Raw genomic sequence first — 21,054 nt, 5'->3', positions numbered from 1 at the left:
TTTTGGACGTATGGATTTGTATCCATTATTGGGTGTAGAATTTCTAATATGTCAGATCGTTTAACTCTTTCGATTCTATTTTGCATCGCTTCTCAGTGATCATAAATATAAACCTGACCGAATTGTGGTTTCTTTGAAATTAAACTTGTAGTAGCTTTAATTGTTGCAAGACCACAGATTCTCATAGTGTATGGTTCTGAATCGTGTAAATCTACGTTTTGAGCATTGAGTGATGCGAACGCGAACTGATTATTGTAGATCCGGATATTTTGCCTGTAGTGTTTGTGGATTTCATTTTCACCAAACAGCAAATCTTTTAATTCTCGCAGGTACGCTTCCTCATTGGGAAGAAACATTACTTTTCCCTGATGGCAACACAAATTAGACAATCTACAAGTCTCCGACTTAAACTTTAAACCCGAAGAATATCTACATACTTCTGTCATATCACCAATATCCATATATTCAATCTCTTTTCGCTGTTCTGTTATTTCACCAAACAATAATTTCCATTTGTTAGTGCTAATGCCATCTTTACTAACAGTTTTTGAGCCTACTTTCATAAGCTCTCACCTGCTCTGCATGTGTATCGCGCCAATGCTTTTGAACCTCTTTGTGACGTTCTACTTTGTGAGATTACTGTGTGCGTGGTTAAAAATGGTTGAGAGGAGGGCGTGACTTGAAAAAATCTCATGGCCAAGGTCTCAACTCACAGGACTTCCAAAATGTCTCGTCTCGTCTTCCAATAAGTCTTGTCTCGTCACAGGATTTTTTATTATAATAGAGAGATGTGAAATTTCTATGACAAACCTAACAACTAATATAAGTTGGACAGAACTTCACCAACCAAGTGTCCTAAAACGCTTCCTAAACACATTGAGGGAGTCAGAAGTTCAAATGGAGGTGGGCAGCTCATTCCACCAGCTAGGTGCTTTACATGAAATGAGTCTGGACTTAGATTTGATGCCACGCAGAGGTGGCATCACCAGAGGCTATTCATCAGCAGTCATGAGTGGTTTGAGAAGGAGCATAGGACCTTACAACCTTGTCCATATATACAGGTGTTGACTCATTAACTACTCTGTAGGAAAGCATCAATTATTTGAACTTAATGCGTACTGCTACAGAAAGCTAGTGTTGCGTTCTGAAAAGAGAGGTAACATGTCCTCACCTCGGCTGGTTGAACACCAGACATGCTACTGTATTTTAAGTCATCTGCAGTGGCTTGGTAACACATGCTGGTACTCCTTCCAGCAGAGAATTGCAATAGTCTAGATGTGACAAGACCAAAGCCTGGACCAGGAGTTGTGCTGCACACTTTGTCAGATATAGTCTGATCTTGTGGATATTGTATGGAGTGAATCTGTAAGACAAAAGAGACAATAGCAACATGGTACCTATTTCACCTTCCCAAATTTTTGTACAGACTTGGTCATTGTTAGCGATAGTGAGCCGAGCTGAACAGAGATTTGGTACTGAATAGACAGAAGAGCTGGGATTACAAGAATGCCTGACTTTGCCAGGTTGAGCTGGATATGGTATTTCTTCATCCATGTTGCAATATCAGTGAGACATGCAGAAGTTTTAGTTGATACCGTGTGCCCTCTGGAGGTAGTAAATAAAGTTGCACATCATTGGTATAGCACTGATAGGAAAACCCATGGGACATGATGATAGGGCCTAGTGAGACCTAATCCAAGTATATCCAGTGCTTGAAGTGGAAACAAGTTACTGTTGGTACTGTGCTTAGGGCAATATGGTGATAATCTGATCAAAGAGTGGAGTGTGATGGTTATTCACCAGTGAAGCTTCAAGTGCCGGGATACATCAACATTCAATCAAAGCTTGGGGTGATGGTTCTAGAACTGTATGTTGAAGGTACACTGTGGAAAGTTGCTGATATTCTGCATGGAAATTGTTAGAGGTGCCTGTACTGCCCACTTCAAGCACTGTGCATATCATCATGTTTTGGGAACTCCATGGGGGAAAACTCCCCCACTATTAAGAGCAAAGAACAAGGAGTGCCACCAGTTCTGTTTTTGGTTTTCATTTCAGCCATTGCTCAGGACATTTCACTCCAACTCTAGTCAGGTCCATTGCTTTTCAGTGCTTCAGAGACCTGATCTTGTGACTGTCTGAGCTCAGAGTAACTTATTTATTTTACTAGGGGGCTCTGCCACCTGCTTACTTCGCTTGCCAGCCCCCGGGCATTCGCTGTACATTAGCCACTTCTCATCTCTGCCGCTCGCATATGGGGATTTCACTTTCACCAAACAACAAATCTATTAATTCTCACGGATACGCCTCTTCATTGGGAAGAAACACTACTTTTCCCTGATGGCAACATAAATTAGACAATCTACAAGTCTCCGACTTAAACTTGAAAGATGAACAATATCTACATACTTCTGTCATATCACCTATGTCCATATATTCAATCTCTTTTCGCTGTTCTGTTATTTCACCAAGTAATAATTTCTATTTGTTAGCACTAATGCGATCTTCACTATCAGTTTTTTGAGACTTTCGAATTTTAGTATTTTCATAATCTCTAACCTGCTCTGCATGTGTATCGCGCCAATGTTTTTGAACCTCTTTACGACGTTCTACTTTGTCTTCTACTCTTTGTCTTTTACTTCCGACCCCGGTTGGAGCTGAGAGTGCAGGAACTGGGTCTGACAATAGCATTCACACAAATGAGAAGTGAGTGGACCGTGGGCGTGGTTGTAAATGTTTGAGAGGTGTGCGTGACTGAAAATCTCTTGGCAAAAAGTCTCATCTTGTGGGACCTGAAATTATCTCTCGCGGGCATTGAAATTATCTCGTCTCTGAATTTCATTTTATAATAGAGAGAATACTTCTTTGGTTTCTTACTTGATTAATTAATAAGTAAAGGCAGCTTCTGCATGGTTTGTGATCATCATTGACAGGTGGAGCCGGGGAGTGAAACGTGTCCACTTTGGTGGCCTTAGAATGGCATCACTGCTTTTTGCAGACAACGTTATCCTGTTGTCTTCATCGAGCTGTGAACTTCAGCACACATTGGGATGATATGTGTTAATCGCCAAGGATGAGTATCTCACCTATCTCCAGATCTGCAGCCATGGTCCTCAGTAGGAAAATGGTAGGCTTCCCTCTCTGAGTGGGATTTAAGTTACTGTTACTCAAGTGGGGGAATTGAAGTATTTTGGGTCTTATTCATGGGTGAAGGGAAAAGAATGGTGAGATCGACAAACAGACCAGGAAGACGACTGTAGTTACCATAGTGGTAAACCAAAAGTTGAACCAGAAGGTGAAACTCTTGATTTACAGTCAATCTACATCTCTGTCCTTACCTATCTATCTATCTATCTATCTATCTATCTATTGTTATGAGCTTCTGGTAATAACCAAAAGAGTGAGACCACAAGTAATAGTGGACAAAATGAGCTTTCTTTGCAGTAGGCTTGGGCTCTCCTTTAGAGGTAGGGTGAGAAGCACAGACATTCAGGAGAGGCTTGGAGTAGACCCACTGATGCTTTAAATCGAGAGGAGCCAATTGAGGTGGTTCGGGTATCTGATATGGATGCCTCCTAGAAGCCTCCCTGTGGAAGTTTTAAAGGTACAGCCAGCTGTGACGAGACCTCAGGGAAGACCCAGGGCTTTTTGGGAGGATTATATCTCCCAGGTCGCCTGGTTAAACCTTGGAATCCCACTGTGTGTGTTGGCAAATGTGGCTGGGAAAGGGATATATGGACTTCACTGCTAAGACTGTTGTCCCATGAACCGGCTTCAGGTAAGCGGTGGAAAATGAATGAATAAATACAAAATGAATCATCATTAAAGGGGATTGGATATCTCACTAAGATACATAAACACAGGGTGCTTACAGTTGTTCTATATCAGTCATCAAACTTGACTCTTCACAGGAAATTGTGAGAAATCAAAAGAATCCATGAGAGCCATCATGACAGACAGACAAATCTATGTTATCAATCTCGATTAAGAATTGAAGACACAAGGAATAGGTATGCATGACTACTTTATTAATTGACTACACAGTGTTTTTAGTGATTAGCGTCTTCAGTGTAAACTTGACGTCTCTTCATCTGAGAAGAAAGGAGAAACAAAGATGAATGAGCAGATTACAGAAAATCTAACAATTAAACATTCAGTCAAAGGACTGCAGGACAACAAATGGACAAGAAGGCCAGTTGTCAACAGAGGGGATGAGTCTAAGGGGCAAAAATGGCTTACCGCACACAAGAGAAGATTTTTAACAAACGTAGTAGGCATGACTGAAACGATTCACATAAAATAGGATATGCAGAGAACATTAAAAGCATAAGAAATTTCACAAACAAGAGGAGACCACTCAGTCCATCAAGTTCGTTTGTTTAGCTCATCGCTTAGCTGTTCCAACTCCTTGTGAAATGTGCTGGATTGAGAAAGTATTCAGTCCCCTTCACTATCTGCACATTGTATGGTTTTGTAGATTTCCACTTTTGTCCAGCAGTCTACACCAAAATGACAACGTAAGAACATATTTTTCAGAACAGTTTGAAAATTGTTAAAAATCTAAAGCTAAAATCTCTCATATATTCATAGAAGTACTCAGACAGTTTGCTGTGTCACTCCACATTGTGGTCAGGTTCATCCTGTTTGCTTTAGTTAGACCCATAATAACTTTGCAAGATGCTGAGAAATTAGTTAATGCTTTTGTTTTCAGTTGGCTAGATTACTGTAACGTACTCCTCTCAGGACCACCCAAAAAAGTAATCAAACGATTATAACGAGTGCAGAATGCAGCTGCGAGAATTGTCCAACCCACTATATCCTAACTACAGGGTCACAGGGGTCTGCTGGAGCCAATACCAGCCAACACAGGGTGCAAGGTAGGAAACAAACCCGGGCAGGGTGCCAGCCCACCGCAGGGCAGGCACACACACACATCCACACACCAAGCATACACTAGGGACAAGTTAGAATCGCCAATGCACATAAGCTGCATGTCTTTGGTCCGGAGTACCCGGAGGAAACCCACGCAGACACAGGGAGAACATGCAAACTCCACACAGGGAGGACCAGGGAAGCGAACCCGGGTCTCCTAACCATGAGGTAGCAGTGCTACCCACTGCACCACCGTGCCACCTAGAATCTTAACTAGGAAACGAAAATCCAAGCACATCACACCAGTCTTGATGTCACTACATTGGTGAACTGTGCCATTTAGAATTGACTTTAAAATACTGCTTATGGTTTACAAAGCCTTACATAATCTGCTCCATCGTATATCTCAGAATGTCTTTAACCTTACACTCCAAATCGTAACCTTAGATCTTCAAAAGAGAGTCTGTTTATTATTCCAACTAAACTTAAAAGAAATGGCGAGGTGGCCTTCCACTGTTATGCATTTCAAATCTGGAATTGCTGATCAATAGAAATTCGCAAGACTAATACGGTGGAACACTTCAAAAACCTGCTTAAAACTCATTATTTTAACATGGCTTTATCACAGCTTCATTTTAGTGTAACCCTGTTATTCTGTATATGCATTTAGTTATCTTTTTTTTTCATATCTTCACAATCCGTACTAACCCCTACACTCTCTTCCGTTCTTTTTCCGGTTTTCTGTGGTTGCGATCTGCACCACCACCTCCTGATCAAAGCACCGTGCACTCCCTACATTGATGGACTGAAGGCCAGATGTCCACATGACCATCATTGTCAAATTCTTCCACATGAAGCCTGAAAACCATGAGGACTGATTGAGATCATTTATGTTAGGTAGAATGCCTAGAGGGGCCTGGGTGGTCTCGTGGCCTGAAAACCCTGCAGATTTTGTATTTTTTTTCTAGAGATGTCTGGAGTTTTTTTTTCGGACCTTACTTTTATTCTATGTCAATTAGTATTGCCTAATTTTATTTTTTATATGTTGTTTTTTTTCTCTTTCTTCATCCTGTGAAGCACTGTGAGCTACATCATTTTTATAAAAATGCGCTATGTAAATAAATGTTGTTGTTGTTAGTGTTGTTTAGTGAACCTTGAGCTGTGCCGAGAACTTTACTGGAGTTCATCTGTGACAAACTGACTAGATTGGACATCATTTAGAAAAGCACACGTGTGTCCCCATGTATAGAAGGTCCCACAATTCACACTGCATGTCAGGGCAACCACCAAGCAATGAATTTCAAGGATCTCTCTGTAGACCAATAAAAACAAATTGTTGTGATGCCTGAATCAGGCCAAAGTTATTAAAACATTTCTAAAGCTATGAGTGATCAAAGTGACCTCATGAAATGTGAAATGGAAGAAGTTTGGAACCACCAGGACTCTTCCTAAAGCTGGCCATCTGGCCACATGGAGTTACCAGGTAAGAAGAAAATTAGACAGAACAAAAAACCCAATTGTTGTCTGCTAAGATATGAGAACCTGCCAGAAGATCGACCATCTTGGCAGCACTTTTTCAATCAGGTGTTTATGGTAGAGAGACTTGACAGAAGTAGAAAGCATCCAACAGTTTAAAGGACCCTTAGAGCTTTAGGAAAAGATTCTCTTGTATGATCAGACAAAAATTAAATTCTTTGATCCTGCCTAATACCATCCCTAAGGTGTAACATGGTAGTAGTAGCATCGTGCTATGGGGATGCTTCTCAAAGACAGGGACAGGGAAACAGTTTAGAATTGAGGTAAAGATAAATGTAGCCAACTACAGAGAGGTCCTTGAAGACAACCTGCTCCAGAATGCATGCCACCTCAGACTGGGGTTACGGTTCACCTTTCAGCATTACAATGACTGAAGTGTACAGCCAAAACAAAGCTGTAGTGGCTTCAGGACAAGTCTTTGAATGTCCTTGAGATTGATCAATCAAAAACACAGACTTGAATTTAACAGAACATAGAAGATAGACGTTTACAGACGCTTTCCTTCCAGTCTAACGAAGCTTGAGGTGATCTATCAGGATCAATGGAATAAACTGCCAAAATCCAGATGTTGCAAGCTTGTAGAGACTAACCAAAGGCGCTTTACAAAGTAGCAGTATTAAGGGTTTGGACATGTCTATGAATTAGAAGTTTCAGTTTTTGATTTTGAATATATTTTCAAACCTTTCTGAAAACATGCTTATGTTTTGTTATTGTGGGTTATTGAGTGTAGACTGACAGGGAAATTGGTAAATTTATCCATTTTAAAATTAAATATACAAAACAATACATTTTGAAGAAAGTGAAGAAGTCCGAATACCTTCTTAAGATAATGTAAGACCCTCAATTCTCATCAGAAAACAGTTGTTTCATTTTTAGAGTGAAATGTACTGCCTGCAACATCTTGATGTAAGAAAAGCAAAAAAAAAATTTGAAGTGTGAACCAATGACTAACAGAGACAAAGTAAAGATATTTGTGAAACATGAAACAACAAACTGAAAAGAACTGAAGTTGATGTTAACCCTGAGAATGTCTCAGAATTTTATGTAACTATGGTGTCACACACATATGCCTTGGAGACGGCTTCAGTGCTCTGGGAGTGGTAATTCCTCACTGATCTAAAGCGTGGTGCTGTTTACTTGCGTCTCTTTTCTTCCTCTCTCTGCAGAAAAAATGATTGACAACCCTACCACCTCTGACATCTCTTCCAGTGTCTTTCCACCTGGACCTGCCTCTTCTTGCCTTGCCTGCACTTAATCGGAAGTGTCACCATATTGGATCAGTCTCTTGACACTCATATCTTTGAAGGCGTTTTTTTCCCTCTTAATGTGTATATACTTCACGTTAGTTTTTCATTTATATGTGGTTCGCTTGCAGGTGCCCCAACTCTTTATGCTTGTTGGGTTTTTCATTACAACAGTTAAGCCCGTGTCAGACTCGGGGTAACATGTAATGATCCACTTTACATTGTTAAGCTCAAATATCTCAAGGGACAGTATTCTGCTGCCATCTAGTGGATGAAATAACATTGTGGTGCAAAAAAAAAATTTTCTATGCGTTCTACCACTTCATGGTAACTCTGTTGTAATTCTTCAATATTCATGACTGGAGCTGAGCCTTCAACCAAAAACACAATGGCAAATGAAAAGCCATAGAGCATATTTTAGAACAAACTGAAACTGAATCATTGCTTGAATCGTGCAGTAGTGATGATTATATGAATTGATCACCAAACATCGACATGGATAGTGACACTAACACCTGTCTGGTAGATCCCGTCCTGCCTTGTTTCGGTGGTGCTCGTGTTTGGAGTATTCTTCTTACAACTGCAGACAATCCTGCTGACTTTCTTGTTGTCCATTTATGAGTAACCCCACTATCAAGATGCCTGTAGATCATGATTATCAGGACTATTTATGATTTGTCGATAATAGTCTGGTGGACAAAATAGTTGCTTAAATGAACTGGTATACTGAGCAGTGTGGGAAAAGTCATAGTAAAGCATTTGCTTGTCACAGTCGCAGACAGACTGTCTCTGCAGATGACATGTGAGTGTTTTTCAGTCTCCTGATATGATACAGCAGTTCATAGTGGGAAAGCCAGTCCAGAGATGGTGCTGGTCCACAAACTAATTGATACCCATCTTTGATGAAGTTAAGAGTGAATATCGTTTATCACTCATTATGAAATACCTACATTTCACTAATCATGACCACTATGATGAAGTTATTTGCTGAAATTCTTTTTTTCATCTGCTTTTGCCATTGTCTTTTAACCAAACACTGAATGGCGAAGGTGATACAGTCATGCACAGGCAACATAAAAATATTGCAAAATAAATCTTTTGACGTTTGCTTGAACAGTGCCTATGTGACTTAGCAACTGTTACGAAACAAACTGCACAAAGGACATGCACTAAATCTGAACCAGTACCTCAGTGGACATGTGACTTATCTCTTCTTCTGCGATTCTGTTAACAGTTTGGCATTCACATGTTTCTGTTACACATGATAACATTTCTTTGTTGCTGAAAATAAAACTCAAACGTTTTTGCCCATTGTTGTCACACTAGGGAGGTTACTCAAAGTTGACTGGGACACAGACAGAGCAAACACAACGACAGACTCATATGGTACTCTCACACTCAGTGCCTTACCTTTAATTTTAAGAACATCTCTCTCCAGAAAATGCTGTAAGAGAAGTCAAGCATTAAAATGATATACTCTGAAAAAGAAATGTCCAACATTCTGCTAAGGAATAAAATAAACACAAATAAATCAAAGATATCTCACTTAAACGTTTACATTTCAGGTGGACTCAAAAAAGGAGACCCAGGGAATTCATCAACCACAACTACTACTACTACTAATAATAATAATAAGAAGAATTCTTTACATATACATAGCACTTTCCTCATTATTCAACTTTACATAGTGAGTGGGGAGCTACAACTACCACCAATGTGTAGCATCCACCTGGATGGTAGAACAGCAGCCATTTTTGTAGCAGTATGCTCATCACACATTAGCTGTAAGGTGGTGAAGGGGTCAGAGATACTTAGCCAATCAGAGACAGGGGATGATTAGGGGACCAGACTGACTAGGCCATGGTGGGCAATTTAGCCTGGACATTGGGATACACCCTGCTGTTTACGAAGGATCTGTTATGAGTACAGAGAGTCAGGACCTCGATTTTATGTCTCAGCTGTCATTTTTACAGCATTGGACAAATCATCGCTTCTATCACTGACTGCAGAAGCTCACAGTTTTGTATTTTCTGTTGGCTTCTTCGAAGAGAAACTCATATCCTCTGTGTGTCCTGATAATTATACACACAGATATTATACTATTTCTGCCTTGCACCCCACATACATTTTGAACTGTATTGTATTATCTTTTCTTTGCACTGTAATTTTGCAGTTTAGTGCAGAATAACAAAACTGCTCAGTTATGCCGTAATAACATTGAATTGAATTGAAAAAAGAGCTATTAGGCCATGGGTGGGACCAGAGAAAGAATTTAGTCAAGAAAAAGTAAAATAAGAAGACTGGGGAGGAGAAACAAAAGGGGTAAGTTAAAGATAAGAGTGGGAACACTGAATGTTTAGACAATGACTGGGATGAGGAAGACATTTGGCAGATTTGATGTTGTGATGGATTGCTCACATGGGCCAGTATAATGCAAGAACAGAGGGAGACAACTTATTAAGAATACATGTTCCCCCAATTTGCTAGGTACCAGGATCACTGGGAGATGCTACTTGTACAGACACCCGCAAGGCATGTTGGGAAATGCAGTCAAGTGGAGAAGCCTTGCTGGGTTCTGTGGGGCCACCAGGGGATCCTGGTCAGATATATGACTTGGAAATGCTTCCAACAGGTTCTGCCCTGGCACTGGAAGTACTTCCGTGTCTAAGATGAAAGGAGCAGCTCAACCTCATCCTAGCAAGTCAGAGATGGGTGTGGAGGACGGACAAAGCTCACCTAAGAGGTGTGCAGGAGAAGAAAGAGAGAGAAGATGAAGAATTGTGTTGTGTTTCAGCTACAAAGAATCATTTAATAACGTATTTTGTACAAATAAGCCTTTTGATTATAGCCAAGACCTGTGTCTGGGGTGCTGCAATGCCCCCTAGTGGTCACAATGGAAAGGAGGAATGTGTGAGTGTTATTTGTGCAGGAAACATGATGGAAGGAGAATAAGGCAAGAAAATTGTGAAGAAGTTTTAAACTGTTGTACAGTGGAGCAAATGAACAAGGGAAAAATGTTTGAGGTCTAGTAGTATCCAACTAAAAGATAGTCTTGTGTGCGTGAATAGGAGAATCGATAGGATGAGGCCTTCGTGAGATTGTAGTTCATGTATTTTGTGCATATACTCCTCAAGTGGGCTATGAGGAAGAGGAGAGGGATATTTTCTGGGAGCAAATGGATGAAGAGCTTAGCACAGTACAAAAGGGGGAAAAGGTGATTGTTGGAGGTGGTGATCTAAATGGGCTTCTTGATAACAGTAGAGAAATGATGAAGAGTAGACATGGAGTGTGGAAAGTAGGGGAGAGAAATGGGGAAGGGGAAAGGATAGTAGCTTTTGCCATGGCATCTTATTTGGTAATAGTTAACACATTATTTGAAAACAAAGTAAATCAACTTGTGAAAGCTGATTTTGGAAAAACAAATAGACTTTAATGTGTAGAAGATTTGTAAGGTCATAAATGATAAAAGTGTGACAGTGCAGCATAAAGTGGTGGTGATGGACTGGAACATCAGAATCAGCAGGAGAGCAAAACCAGAGCAAACAACACCATGGATAAAGTGGTGGAGATTTAAAGATCAAGAAGCTTATGAACAGGTTTAAAGAGAAAGAGAAAATGTGGAGGAATGGTGGAAGAAGAATAACAAAGTGTGCAGGATATGATAAAGGCTAAGAAGGAGGCAAATAAGACATGGTACCAATCAGGGAAGGTGGAAGATAAAGAAATGTATTGGTATACAAACAAGGAAGCAAAGAAGGCAGTGGCCCGGGGACAGGTTTGGAGAAGGTGCATGAAAAATTGCAGACAAAAGAGGGGCAAAGAGAAGGACCTTTAGAATAATGAAGATGAGGAACAAGGCTTGCAAGGATTTTAGTCAGATAAAGCAGATAAAAGATGAGCAAGGTGCGGTCTTAAATGAGAATGATAGGATCAAAAATAGTGAACTGTGAAAGGTACTAGGAGAGGTACTGTGAAAAGAAGAAGAATGAAGACAATCAAATTGTGGTATTTGGGGTTGGAGTCTCAAATGAAGTACCAGTACCAAGAATAAGGTGGGCAGAAGTAAATGAGGCACTAAAAAGAATGGAAAATTGAAAGCAATAGGACTGGATGAAATACTAGTAGAAGTGTGGAAGAGGTTAGGAGAAAAATACTAAATGTATTGTGGAATATAACGTAGAAGATCTGAAAAGGAGAGAATATCAGAGAAGTGTAGGAACAGCACGACTATACCCATGTATAAGGAGAAGGGGGATATTCAGGATTGTAGAAACTATAGAGGGATAATGCCACACACAATGAAAATTTGGGAAAGGGTTAAAGAGAGAAGGGGTGAGACCTCAATAGGGGAGGAGCATTTGGTTTTATGCCAGGGTGAGGAAAAACTGATGGAGTCTTTGCATTGAGAAGCTCATAGAGAAGCATTGGGAAACACATGAAGGTTTGCATATGAAGTTTATTGATTTGGAGAAGGTGCCACGGCAAGAGGTGTGGTGGTGCATGAAAAGCAAAGGAGTACCAGAGAAGTATGTGAGGACTGGGCAGTTAAGGGAGCACAGAAGGAGAAGACATTAGATGTGACAGAAATTAGATTGTTGAGATGGATATATGGAGTTAGAAAGAAGGACAGAAGAAGAAATTAGATAATCTGAGGTTACAACAAGTAAGTTGATCAAGCACACTAACCACACAAAGAAGTAGGATAAGATGAAGAGGATGTAGAAGAAAGAAAATAAGGATAAATTATAACAAATTTTGCATTATTGGAGAACAGACATTACAAATGGCCTATTTGGGGTGCCACCTTTTCAGCTGACAGATTTCAAATAAATAACTGAGGCCTGAAGCTTTTGTCAAGATGGACAAGAGTGAAGTGTATTATGGGAAAGCTGAAAGGTAAAGCAGGAACTTAGAATGTTTTGTACAGGCAGTCTGTTTGCAGCTTATTGCAGTTTTTGATTCTATTCAACATTCCTGTGTTCTGAGAATCTTCTAGCAGAAGAATGCCTGATGCTCATTCTGGGTGAGAAGTGGGGAGAGGCTGCCTGTTATTAGAACGTTTATCAAAAAGAGTCTCAGTTCAGTTTTGAGTTTAGTTTTAGTTCAACTACTGCTTTGCTGTAAAGTGAAGTGTTTGCTTGTGGCCTTCCTGAAACTGTGATAAGGGCTATTTACGTTAATTATGCAGATAGGAGGAGTTGGGGGGCTGTAGGCACTTGCATGTTTGTTAAAATCTGTATTGGTTGGGATTTATAAAGAGGAAGTGCATGGAACTTTGCTTACTCACAGTTTCATGTATCTGAATTTTTTTGTGCATACGCACATTTCTAGTGTTGTCCACATGCCTTCTTTAAGTGTGAATTCTACTGAAGGCGTTATACATGAGGGCGCCAGACGTTATAGTGTACTGAAATAAAGTGACCATGTAGAGAAAGTGTTGTCATTTCTATATGGTGTGACCGAAATGTTTGCAAATACTCTAACATGATAGTCTCCGATGTGCACTTTAATCACGTCTGATTTGTTTGATTTGCAATTTTAAACTGTGGATCAGAGGGGGAAATCAAAGAAAAATGTGTCTTTGTCCCAAACATTATGCAGAGCACTGCATAAACAAGCAGAACAAACCATATTGAATAATGAGGTAAAGTTCAAATTTGAATTAGGTTCATATTACATAATGTATGAAAACTTACTAAATTTGCAGTTTTTATTCGGAGCTCCCTGAAAGAGAAAAACATGTGACTGATCAGAAAGGTAAAGCATTGGACTTCAGTTTTCTGTATCAATGATAACTTCACGTGACAATCACAGAACATTGAAAATGAAATAAATTAGAAATAAAGAATCCCTGATGGGCACTTAGATGACTGAGAGATGTTCACATCTGTAAGAGAGCAGCTACTCCATGGTAGGTGTCAGTGCATTTTAAAAGCCTGTGGTGATCAATTAGCTGTCATTTTTGCTTACATTTTTTAGACCTCACTGACAGAATGGATGTTCCTACCTGCTCCATAAAGACAACAATTTCCCCTTTCCAAAAGAAAAAACAATGAAATACCTTGAGAAGCTGACATATTGAAAATTAAATGATATGTAGACCTCTTAAATATCATCAACACCAAGTCAATACATTACCTTTCTACAGTGGATTCAGAAAGAATTCAGACCCCTTCACTTTTTTACCATTTTTGCTATTTTGAAGCCTTGTGCTAAAATCATCTAAATTAATTTTTTATTCATCAAGCAACACCCAATACCCCAGAATGACTAATAATAAAAAAAAAAAAAAACATTTTTGCCAGTCTCTCGACAGCCCTGATCAGAGCCTTCATTGACTCAGTGAAGATCACAGTATCGTCAGTAATGTCAAGATCAGTGAATCTTTCTTCACTAACAGATGCCCCACAGCCGCTGGACCCCACGACCTTGCCCAACACCCAGTCCATGTAAGCATTGAACAGAGTAGGAGCATAACACACTGCTGATGAACCCCAGAATTAACTGGGAAAAATAGAGAGGTTCTGCCTCCATTTTTGCACAGCACTCACAGTACCAGTGTATAGGCCGGCCATGATATCCAGCAACCTTGAGGGGATCCCGTGAACCATCAGGGTGTCCCACTATTATTAATATTATTACTATTACATAATAAAAAAAATACTTTTTATTTGAGTCTGTAACACCCAGTGTAAAGTTTTGCTACCTGTAAAAGATATCGCTGAAGGGATATAAGCAGACACACAAACGCTGGTGATTCATGTCTTCTTGGTATCTGGTTGTCACTTGAATTATTTGTTATTCAGTTTTATTCTTGAATAAAATCACACTTGTTTTGTTATACCTTTGCAAAAGTGTTTATTTTATATTCCAGTTGCCACTTGAATGAGATCGAATCAGTCTCTGCCTCTCTCTCGCATGCGCACACACATCCATGCATGAAAATGTCACTATTTGAAAACACTATGCCATTTGAACATGAGTTGTCACTTGAACATGTTTTGTTTTTTCGATCTTGCCTGTACTCCACGTTATGGTGTATGGTACAGGGAATACAGACAGACTTCTTCTTTTTGTGCACATACACTGTCAGCATGGCACTGCCTGATCTAAACACTAGTGTGAAGAATTGCCTGCGTACTAAAATGACTGCAGGTGGTAGTTCCTGTCCCATTTTATTTATAGTGCCAAGCAGAACTGTGTTGCGGTGCAGCATTCAATTAGCCAGCGAAAGTGATGTGAAGAAGTTGTCTGTTGTTACCACTCTGCCTTTGTCCAGAAACGACTCCATAAGCTTTATGATCACAGTCTAGGAAAGTCTTTCTGCCTTGGGATGACTGGAATCTTTTTCTAAAAAAGAAGAGGCATTGCACGTGAACTTTGTCTCCAAATCTAACGCAATCCAAAATTTTCACAAAATTTGTCAGGCTTGGTTGAGATATATTGCAAGAAAGGACAACAGACCTTGGTTGGAAACAGTTGCTCATCAACAGTAATATGTTTCCCTGGGTTGTAACTCAAAGCACAGTTCTCAACAAAATGTTTCCAGATGCAGATGTTGTTTTTCACACGTTGTACACGGGTGTCTTTGTTGTCAAGGCGCAAATGCCGCATGATAGTCTGACAGCGGTCACGGGGCCTTGTATCTTTGATTGCCAGTACAACAAATAGCTCTGAGCAGGCATCAACCACAGCACCAACTGTGGTCATTGCTGCTCTTGTGAAAAGAATGGAGATTAACGCCATCAATTCAGAGAAGGAGAGGCAAGTTCGTTGTACCACATGAACGTCACTGACAGAATTAAACTGAATAAAAAAAGAAATGCTAACTTTTAAAAGTAGCCAAAATTTACACCTTATGTTACAGACTCAATTCAAATGTATGTTTTGATTATATTATAGTAATAATAATAGCAGCTCACTACTCAAAATAAGGAACACCCAGACTCAAACCTGCAACCTTTTGGTTATAATGCAGCAATTCTTACCTCTGCAACATCCAAGGAGACATGTCAACTTTCTGTCGATGGACATTTAAGCTTGGGCTTTTAACTCATTGACAGCAAAATGGAAATTGAATGTTTTCTTTTTGTTTGGTTATATTCTTGAATAAATGTGCACTTGTTTTGTTATAGCTTTTGTGAAAGTGTTTATTTGATATTTGGACTAAAATCTTCACACATTATACACTTCACATCATTATTACTATAACATGGAAAAAGTTTCTGTTTTAGTTATGAGTTCAACATTTCTTGCCTCGTATTTCCAGTCATCCAACATTTACATCCAGATCATTATAGAAACAGAACACAAATGAAAGGTATGTATTCTAAATAACGATATACTGTATTATATACCCTATACAACTCAAGGCAACTCAGTCCCAGATAAACAGACGTGAGCCGGGAGAACTTCAGCTGCGTCAGTGGAGGGGGATGGAATAGCATGCTGCATGCTGCTTGCTGCTTGTGTTGATTGACACTTTTACAAAACAAAGATGCTGCTGAAGAGGTGCGAAGGAATTTATAACCTGGAATTAAAACTTTTTTCATAGGCTTTAGGGATTTTATTGTTAAAAAAATTAAAGGAACACTTTGAAAACACATCAGATCTCAATGGGAAAAAAATCCTGATGGCTATCTCTACTGCTATGGACTGATATGGTAATGTGTTAGGAATGAAAGGACGCCACATCGTTTGATGGAAATGAAAATTATCAACCTACAGAGAGCTGATTTCAAAGACACCCCGAAAATCAATGTGAAAAGATGATGCGACAGGCTTGTCCATTTTGCTGAAATTTCATTGCAGCTCCAAATTGTACTCAGTAGTTCGAATGGCCCCCACGTGCTTGTATGCATGCCTGACAACATCAGGGGGGTAATGCTCCTAATGAGATCACAGATGGTGTCCTGGGGGATCTCCTCCTAGATCTGGACAAGGGCATCACTGAGCTCCTGCACAGTCAGAGGCACCTGATGGACCGGAACATAATGTCCCAGAGGTGTTCTATTGGATTGAGGTCTGGCAAGTGTGGGGGTCAGTCAATGGTATCAATTCCTTCATCCTCCAGGAATTGCCTACATACTCTTGGCACATGAGGCCGGGCATTGTCGTGTACCAGGAAGAACCAAGGACCCACTGCATCAGCATAGGGTCTGACAATGGGTCCAAGGATTTCATCCCGATACCTAATGGCAGTCAAGGTGCCGTTGTCTAGCCTGTACAGGTCTGTGCGTCCCTCCATGGATATGCCTCACCAGACCATTACTGACCCACCACCAGACCCAGTCATGCTGAATGATGTTATAGGCAGCATAATGTTCTCCATGGCTTCTCCAGACCCTTTCGCATCTGTCACATGTGCTCAAGGTGAACCTGCAATCATTTGTGAAAAGCACAGGGTACCATTGGTGGACCTGCCAATTCTGGTATTCTATGGCAAAAGCCAATCGAGCTCCATGTTGCCAGGCAGTGAGCACAGGGCCCACAAAAGGACGTCGGGCCCTCATGGCAACCTCATAATGTCTGTTTCTGATTGTTTGGTCAGATACGTTAACACCAGTGGTGTGCTGGAGGTTAGTTCGTAGGGCTCTGGCAGTGCTCATCCTGTTCCACCTTACCTAAAGGAGCAGATACTGGTCCTATTGATTGGTTAATGACTTTCTACGGCCCTGTCCAGCTCTCCTAGAGTAACTGCCTGTCTCCTGGAATCTCCTCCATGACCTTGAGACTGTGCTGGGAGACACAGCAAACCTTCTGGCAATGGCACGTATTGATGTGCCATCCTGGAGAAGTTGTACTACTTGTGTAACCTCTGTAGGGTCCAGGTATCACTTCATACTACCAGTAGTGACACTGACCAGCCAAATGCAAAACGAGTGAAGAAACGAGTGGGAAAAATGTCAGTGTCCTCCACCTGTTAAACCATTCCTGTTTTGGGGGTCGTCTCATTGTTGCCCCTCTAGTGCACCTATTGTTAATTTCATTAACACCAAAGCAGCTGAAACTGATTAACAACCCCCTCTGTTAATTAACTGACCAGATCAATAGCCCAGAAGTTTTATTTACTTGGTGCCATACTTTGATTAAAAAGTGTTCCTTTAATTTTTTTTGAGCAGTATATATTCACCCATTAAAGCTAACACCCCAGAGATCTTATTATCTTTAAATGCAGTAACAGCATTAGATATGGTTGAATGGGACTATCTATTCAACACTTTGCACAAATTTGGGTTCGGCCCAAACATATGTGCTTGGATCAAACTACTTTATACCAGTCTAGAGGCCTCAGTTCATATTAACAACATTATTTCAGACTAGAATGTGGTACCCAACATGGATGCCCCTCATCATCTTTGATGTTTGCAATCACCATTGAACCTGTGGCTGTATACTTTCGCAAAGAGATAAAGGGGATTCTCGGACAAGGACTTGAACAGAAAATATCACTATATACAGATGATATAGTACTGTATATATCTGACCCTCAAAATTCAGTACCACCAGTCCTAAAAGCATTAGCAAATTTCAAAAGATATCTGCACTTAAAATCAATTTGAATAAAAGTGTGCTTTTTCCAGAGAATTCTCTAGCATGTAATATTGGACTGGACACCTTCCCATGTATCTTAGCATATCAGTTTAAATATCTAGGGGTAAATAATACAAGTAAATATAAAGCTCTTTTTCAAGAAATGTTTGCTGTCCGCATAGAAAAAACTAAACAAGCCATGAATAGATAGTCTACCTTCCATCTTACTTTAACAGGGAGAATCAACTTTGTTAAGATGACCATCCTTCCAAAGCTGCTCTTCCTATTTCAAAGCATCCCCATGTACATTAAGAAATGATTTTTAAGAAATTGGAATCAATCATAACTTCTACAATGACCTAAAGCAGAAGGGGGCATGGCACTACCCAACTTAAACGTTATTACTGGGTGGCAAATATACAAGCTCTAAACACTTGGACAGCAACACAAATTGATGAACATACACAAGCCTGGTCTGTAATAGAAATAAAATCTTTCAGTACTTCTTTATATTCCCTGCTCTGTGCCCCAGCTAACACAAACTACCGTCATTACACTAATAATCCAATTGCCCTTCACTCTCTCAGAATATGAAATCAATGTATGAAGCACTTTAAGACAGATAAGCTTTAATCTGTTGCACCTCTATATGACACCCACCTTTTTTCACCCTCTTAAATATATACACTATTTAATGTCTGGAAAATTTCTGGGATTAAAACACTTAGAGGCTTGTACATAGATAATGTCTTTACATCCTATTAACAATTACGCTTCAAGTACAACTTCTCATCAACACAATTTTTTCACTACTTTCAAGCTAGAAACTTTCTTGAACAGAACCTTCCCAATTTTCCTCATCTTCCACCTTGCTCTACTCCAGGAGAATTATTGATCAGTCTTGAAGACTCAGCTAGTATCTCTACAATTTATAAAAAAATTTGAAGTTCCTTCCTTTCAAAGATCCCAGGGAACATTTGGGAAAGGATCTCTCAATTAATATTTCAGTAAAGAAGTGGAAGGCAGCCACGCACAGAATACAATTGAGTTCCATATGTACAATGCATTCAATCGTTCAACTTAAAATCTTTTATCAAGTGCATTTATCTCATTTCAAATTGTCCAAAATGTTCCCAGGCGAAGATTAAACCTGTAAACGATACCATATTGCTCCATCTTGCTTCTTGCCCTGGGCCACATGTTTTGGGTGTGCACCAAATTAACAAAATTTTGGGCAAAAATCTTTGGATGCCTATCAGACAGCCTTGGTGTCACAATCCCTCCTAACCCATTAACAGCTGTGTGTGGTGGGCTCACAGGTGGGCTTACAGTGGAGAGGGACAAGCAAACAGTAATTGCCTTTACTACATTATTAGCATGTAGTCTTATCTTGCTCAACTGGAAGAATCCCACCCCACCACTCTTAAGTCAGTGGGTGACTGATGTTCTATACTACTTGAAATTGGAAAAATTCTCACTTAAAGGATCTGTTCAAAACTTGTTTAAAATATGCCAGGATCTAATCAATATTAGAATAGGCCTCCATTTCGGGGAAAACGATACCCTCCCTTTCTTGTTCCTTTTATAGCGTAGCTTCAGTTGCTGGCTCTTCTCTCTTTCTCATTGGTGTGGGTTGAATTTTGCTTTGATTTGTTAAGTTTGATGGAATGTCATCTGTTTCTGATTAAAATCAATTAAAAAAAATCTTCAGATGTTAAATGTACACAAGCAATGCTCTCCTGCTAACTCCATAGTTATTTATACAGCATGTAAAATTGAAAATCAGCAAGAATTTAAAAGCATTTCATTCAGTTAACTGCTATGTCTGAGAAGACTCTGCAATATTCATTTCAAGTTTAGAGTGAATGAGCTAAACTAACTAGAAATATAGAAGGAGTTGTCTAGTAGATTATTTAATAGTAGAATAATACTCACCGCAGCCACAACTGCAACAAGCATAGCAACGGTGGCGAGGAGGCAAACTGCTTTCACAGCGAACATGATGATGATCGTCTCAGAGGATGAGGTCACAGGATCTCTAAACGCTTGGGCGTATTATACACTTTTATATATTTAGACAATGCAAATACATCAATGATAAATTAATAAAGTGATCTCATTAATTTGCATTGGTGTGTAAGATGGCACATAATAAAGCATTTGGCTCTTTATCAGTAATTCACAAAATCTGACTATTTGGACTATTTAGTCAGTCATTTCCTAACCCGCTCTATCCTAACTACAGGGTCAAGGGAGTCTGCTGGAGCCAATCCCAGCCAGCACAGGGCGAAGGCAGGAACAAATCCCGGGCAGGGTGCCAGCTCACCACAGGGCACACACACACACTGGGGACAATTTAGGATCGCCGTTGCACCTAACCTGCATGTCTTTGGACTGTGGGAGGAAAACGGAGTACCCGGAGGAAACCCACACAGACACAGGGAGAACATGCAGATTCCACGCAGGGAGGACCCAGGAAGCGAACCCAGGTCTCCTTACTGCTAGGCAGCGGTGCTACCACTGCGCCACCGTGCCACCCTTGGACTATTTAATGTAGCTTTATTAAACAACATCTTTATTACAGGAGTTTTACAAAAGAGAATAAATGATGCACTTTAAAGTGCAGAGACAACGTTTAGTTCTGAAATGATCAAGGCAAAGAACCTAAGAAACAGTAAAATTCAGTAAGTCAATAAGTATAAATAAATCAGTTAGTATGAGCTCAGGATGTTAAATTTTTTGAAAGTGCAGGTCTCAGACATACTGAAAAAAAAACAAAGATAGGGAAAGCAGTGACTGACTGGAGTGGAAGCCAAATATCATGACCTGAGCAGTGGCTGAAGTGGAATAAACATCTGGCAGCACTCCTTGT

General features: G+C 40.0%; 1 long non-coding RNA gene across 2 annotated transcripts in view; it reads right to left on the bottom strand.

Annotated features, from left to right (window-relative positions):
- LOC114647725 (uncharacterized) overlaps positions 1–20,208 on the bottom strand; it is a 111,501-nt gene extending 91,293 nt beyond the window's left edge. The window contains exons 1-4 of one of the 2 annotated variants that reach the window (XR_003715598.1): positions 20,118–20,208; positions 13,346–13,373; positions 9,060–9,093; positions 4,005–4,088 (exon numbers count right to left, since the gene is read on the bottom strand). This is a non-coding gene — a long non-coding RNA (uncharacterized LOC114647725). Of the gene's footprint in view, positions 1–4,004; positions 4,089–9,059; positions 9,094–13,345; positions 13,374–20,117 lie in introns of those variants that run through there. The other variant, XR_007934394.1, reaches the window with a different exon arrangement.
- Positions 20,209–21,054: the final 846 nt, after the last annotated feature.

Source organism: Erpetoichthys calabaricus, chromosome 3 (assembly GCF_900747795.2).
Source record: "Erpetoichthys calabaricus chromosome 3, fErpCal1.3, whole genome shotgun sequence".
Taxonomy (NCBI): domain Eukaryota; kingdom Metazoa; phylum Chordata; class Cladistia; order Polypteriformes; family Polypteridae; genus Erpetoichthys; species Erpetoichthys calabaricus.
The sequence above is the reverse complement of the archived record's forward strand: the minus strand, read 5'-3'. Positions and strand labels throughout refer to the sequence as shown.